Source organism: Mastomys coucha, unplaced genomic scaffold, assembly GCF_008632895.1.
Source record: "Mastomys coucha isolate ucsf_1 unplaced genomic scaffold, UCSF_Mcou_1 pScaffold23, whole genome shotgun sequence".
Lineage (NCBI taxonomy): Eukaryota > Metazoa > Chordata > Mammalia > Rodentia > Muridae > Mastomys > Mastomys coucha.
In genome coordinates this window covers 5,670,508-5,675,883 of record NW_022196906.1, presented here as the reverse complement: position 1 = coordinate 5,675,883, position 5,376 = coordinate 5,670,508, and the positions used below count along the sequence as shown (strand labels likewise).

The 5,376-nt window shown below is 51.9% G+C and overlaps 1 pseudogene; it reads left to right on the top strand.

The window, feature by feature from the left end:
* Positions 1-738: 738 nt before the first annotated feature.
* LOC116072598 lies at positions 739-3,712 on the top strand (annotated as a pseudogene).
* The last annotated feature ends 1,664 nt before the right edge of the window (positions 3,713-5,376 follow it).

The window sequence follows — 5,376 nt, the reverse complement described above, 5'->3', positions numbered from 1 at the left end:
GCTGGCCTCAAACTCAGAAATCCACCTTCCTCTGCCTCCCAAGTGCTGGGATTAAAGCCGTGTGCCACCACCACCCGGCAAAAATAGTTTCTATAGATTGACTACTTATAATATCTTAAGGGACTGTGGGATGATCTGGTGTGATCTTTGTCTTATAAACAGCACAAAAGTCATCAGTCAACTAACCAACCACATCCATTACTATTTAGGTGGATATATATACATACATACACACACACACACACACACATACATATGTATATATACACACACATATATAAAATCTTTGAAATGACAAGTCTGCATGTATAGCACTCTTGGTTTTCTAAGAGCTAATCTGTGAGCACAAGGAACTCTAGCCCTCTATTTTTTTTTTTCTAATTTTTTTTTAAAAAAAGAAGAAGAAACTGTAATAGAAAGCAGGGTTGAATGCATTGCCTCTATGGCTAGTCTAATGTATACAGGCAAGCATAAGAAAAATTTAAGACTAGTTTACAGAGGAGCTAGGGAAGGGGAAAGCTGTTTTTAAAGTATTGGCTTTTAAAGGTCACTTGGAAGATTTATTCTATCTATTTATGCAAATCATTAATTTGATCATCAAGTATATGGCCTTAAACTCTTAGGCAGCTATACGCTTGTGGAACTGGGGGCGGGGCCTGGCCTGAGCCTGGGCGGAGCTGCGGGGAGCCAATAGCTTGCTCCTCGTAGGCCAGCCCACACTTGAAGTGGTCACCGCGCTGCAGGCGGCGCGGGGAGCCAGCTTCTCACAGCATCCCGCGACTGCCACGTGTGTCACTCTGTCCCAGGGTCTTCCATGGCCCTGGTGCGGGACACTGAACCCTCGGCCGGATTCCGCCCCCCCCCAACCACCCCCTCCCCCCGGTTGCTGCCCATGCACCTCCAGCCGATCGTGCTGTGGGCCAGCGGCTTGAAAGGCAAGAGCTCGGGCGCTGGCAGCACCAGCTATGCATACACGGTGATCCAGGTGGGAGAAGTACAGAACCCCAATAGTGGAGAAGACGCAAGGCTGCCTGGATTGGTGCGAAGAGTTCAAGCTGCCTCCCGGCGCCCTGGAAGGCCTGCTGCAGACACAGGAGGCAAATGCGGGTCCTGCGCCCTGTCCTTCAGCCCCAAAGGCGCCTGCGAGCTCGTGAGCTCGTGCTTAGCACCATGCACCGCTCGCTCTTCGTGTGGACAAGTTTCTGGGCCCGGCAACCCTACCTTTGGATCACGTCTCCCATGCAGGCCACGCCCAGCACCGCAGTAGTTCAAGCTTACTCTCCAAGCCAGGCAAGAAGAAGGTGGAACGTAGTGAGATCCATCCACTTCACACCAAACAGCCTGAGTGCCAACATGTTTGATCTTTCCTTGAAGGACAAGCCACGGTCTCCCTTCAGCAAACTCAAGGACAAAGAGAAGGGCAAGAAGAAGTATGATCTCGAATCTGCGTCAGTGATTCTTTCAAGCAGCGCCCTGAAGGATCCTGAGTTAGGCAGCCTGGGCAAGATGGGCAAAGCCAAAGATTTCTTCCTCCTAACAAGCTATGCAAGTCCTCGTTCACACAGTCCAATACTTCTCTAAGCTCCCTGTCCTCTACTAGAGGCAGCCTGGGGCTGAGCTACTCACCCGCTCACCAAGACACAGCAGCTGGTTGTCCACTGAAAGGAGTAGGGACTCTAAACAGTCCCCCAAGCTGCTCACCCACAAGAGGACATACAGTGATTAGGCCAGCCAGCTTCCAGCAGTTCCTCCTCAGTCCCTTCTTGACTTCCAAGGCCGTCTTGATGGTACCTCTCGCTCTTCCCTCTGCGTCAGTGGGAGTCATGTGCACAATGAGGAACCTCAGCCCTCCGGCACTGTAGCTCCATCCGAGGCCCCTTTCCACCCTCAAGTTCCTTACACAGTGTTCCACCTTGGTCCTCCGAGGAGGAGTCTCAGTCCTCGGATGGCACTTGGGGCAGAGGCAGCCATGGCACCAGCAGCTCAGAAGCTGTGCTTGGACAGGAGGAGCTGAGCAAGCAGGCCAAAGTGCTGGCTCCAGAGGTCAGTTGCTCTGAAGAGGAATAGGAGGAGGCCCAACCACCTGAGAGAAAGCCAGTCCAGGCTGCCACACCGGTGGTGGCATCCTCTGAGGCTGTAGCAGCAGAAAAGGAGCTGAATCCCTGAATGGGGCTCTTCCATCACCACCACCACCACCACCAAGGGCTCAATCAGAAAGAGCTGGGGCACTCGGGCTCAGCGGGGGAGAAAGGAATTTCCAGATACTGTGCCCCCCATGGGGCGGGAAGGGCTCTGGCTTTGCAGCTGGAGCCAGAGCTTGTGAAGGGATTGGATGTGGGGCCATCCATGGCTTGGCCCAGCACCTCCCAAGCCATCATGCCTCTTCCTGTCCACGAATTCTCAGGTGGTGAAGGAGGACAAAGAGGAGGAAGAGAATGGTACAGGGGGGGGGGCTAAGTAGCAGGGGCCCACGGATAGAAGAAGGCAGTACCCCAAGTGCATTAGTTATTGGTCCCCAAGAGTCTAAGGAAGAGGGAGTAAATCTAGAATTGGAAGAATTGCATAGACTGCCCTCTAGAACCCTGATAGATAAGCCAGAACTTGAAGACTCAGTAGGAGAAACTAGTGGCCCTGTGTTTGGGGACTGTCCACCGAGGCCCACCAGCTGTCCTGAGGGGTCCATCCCCAGAGCCCATAACTCAGCCAGTTCAACTCTGCTGAGTCAGAAGTTCTCAGGACCTGAGATAGCTGACAGCTTTGAAACCCAGGAGCTAGCCAAAGAGGGATTTGAGACTCTCTCAGTTCCCTCCCAGCAGGCAGACCTTCGGGCCCAGGAAGAGGAGACAGAGACCTCCAATCCCTTCTTATGTCAGGAAAGCCAGTACCCACCCACTCCACCCCCAGCCTCCCATCCATATCACCACCAGGATCAAGGGGATCCTCTACCCACTCTGGTTCAGAAGAGTTGCTCACATCCCCAGAACCTGCCTTTCCACCTCCCCCTCTTCCACCCTGGGTCAGCCACCTTCACAGCATGCCAGGCCCTCCATGCCTTCCATGCCCTCCCCTGCCTATGTCCTGGCCCTTGACCTCTTCTTCCTCACTTTCAGAGGAATCAGCTTCACCCCTTGGTCCCCTTGAGTTCTCCCCCACTGGTAGAGCTACACCATATCAGAAAGACCACACTGTAGCCACCCCAGCCCCTCTACTTGTGCTTCTGCCCCAGGAGACATGGGTAGCTGAGGAGTCCCAACCCAGCAGCAGTCCCTATCCTGTGAAACCCCTCACTGCTGTCCTGGTGGACGCTAGGAAGAAACCTGCCTGAGCACAGCTCCTTACCAGCCTGAGCACAACCCTGAGCAGCAGAAAGGAGAGGCTCAAAATGGTCACATCTGGCAACATCCAGTCTGTGCTTCCAGCGTCCCAGCATGGCCGAAGGATTCTGCTATTCTGGACCAGTCCGCCAAGTACTATCACCTGATTCATGATGAGCTCATTGACCTGATCCTGCTGCGTGACCTGAGCCAGAGAGAAGAGCTGTGGGAGAACTGGTGGAAATCATGGAGACCTACCACCTCCCCCCCACCCCCAGAACTGGAACAAGTTTGTTACCTATCAAGATGGAGCAGGAGTGAGCTGTAGTATCTAGGGCCACACCGCTGACAGCACAGACTTAGTCACTGGTCAGTTGTTTCTTCTCTTGGCCAATTCTTCATCTCTATTTCCCTCTGGTACCTGGAGGGCCTCCTAGGCCACTGGGACAGGGATAGGGACTAAACTGCTTGCTTGTCTGTGCACTGTAGACAACTACGGACACCTACACTTCAGCCTTGTGCCTGTACCCTAATAGCAAGGAGCTTGTGTGTTTTAGTCTTGTCTTTGTCTAGAGCTGTGTGTGAGCATGTACATGGGGGGTGGTGATAGTGGTAGTGGTATGTGCCTGTGTGTTTCTCAGCTGTTCCCTCCCCCCTTCAGACCCTCCCACTCCATGTCCCAGTAGTGGTGGGAGGTGGGACTGGATGTAGAGAGAATGACTTCTTGATTCTGAGCTCCTCCCTACCTCCCTAATATGAGACCCTCCAGGTTGGGGTTTTGGGCTGCTCTTGTTTTGTGTACCAGGTCTCTATGTCTGTTGTTGCCATGTATCAGATGCCAAAACTGTGCAGTTGTGGGCTCAGATCATTTGAACACCAATTAAAACTACCTTTTGTGGGTGAAGACAAAAGCCTCTCTGGATGTAGATGTCTCACTGGCCATGGTGTACCCTCCCTCCTATTGAGCACATGAAAATGGCTGTTAGAGTCCTGAAAGGGGGATGTGGACCAGGCTTTTTACTACACTGAGAAGTACCTTAGCTAAGGTTCTGGCCAACCTGCAGCCACCTTCTAAGCCTTCTTCCCCCTTCCTGGTCACTTCTTGATCCTTATTTGGAGCATCATGGGATAAAAATCTATGGTACAGTAGGTCTGGCAGTATCCTGCACCTTATTGTGTCTGGCCTTGGGTCCCAGTTGTGTTGGACCAGTGGGCTTGTCTGGAAGTGGGAGGCTTCACTCTGCCTTTGGACACAGCTGTACTTAGCAAGATGCCTTGTGGCTCTCCAGCTATTCTGTCCCTGCTGTACAGTGCCTCCTGCTCATCAATCCCTCTTGCCCTGCCTGGCTTGCTGAAGTGCATTTTGAAGTCAAGTGGTCCAGCTTCTAGTTTGCTTGTGAATCCAGCCAGTGTCCCCAGGGCATGTGTGTGTAGGGGGGTCCTTGGTGGTTGTGCATTACAAAAAGTGCGTGTGAAGGAGGTGAGATGCTGACAAAAGATGCTTTGGTCCAAGTAGAGAGGCAATAACTTCTCTCCAGCTGTCTCGTAATGACAGAGTCATGTGTTCACTCAGAATACCTCAGGAGAATATTCTCAGTGGATGATGTCAGTCTTCTGCTAGCATAGAGCAGATGAAACACAATTGGATCCACCACTGTACAGTTACCAACAATAGGTCAACTCAGAGATAAGGAAAGTAGCCACCAGTTCCCAGAATTTTGGGGTGGGGGCAGTCCTTGGGTGTTGGAGGTGTCTCTTGAGGAACTGAGTCCCTCTGCTAGGTAGTCCTCTGGGTTTTAATTGGTCCCAGTGCAGTCTCTCTTCTTTCATCCATTCTTGCTGTTTGGCTTCCCTACATGGTCAGGACAGATGTGTCTTCCAGAGAGGTCCTAAACTGAAGTCAGGATTTTGCTCATTATGTCTGCTTCTACACACACTACAGAGTGCAGCCAAATAGGCGCTGAGCAGGCACAGGTCTACTATGTCCTTTGTCATCCTAGTTAAAACTCTTGTCTATAAAGAGCTTGTTCTTCATATTTTGAGAACTTTGTGAAGAATAAAA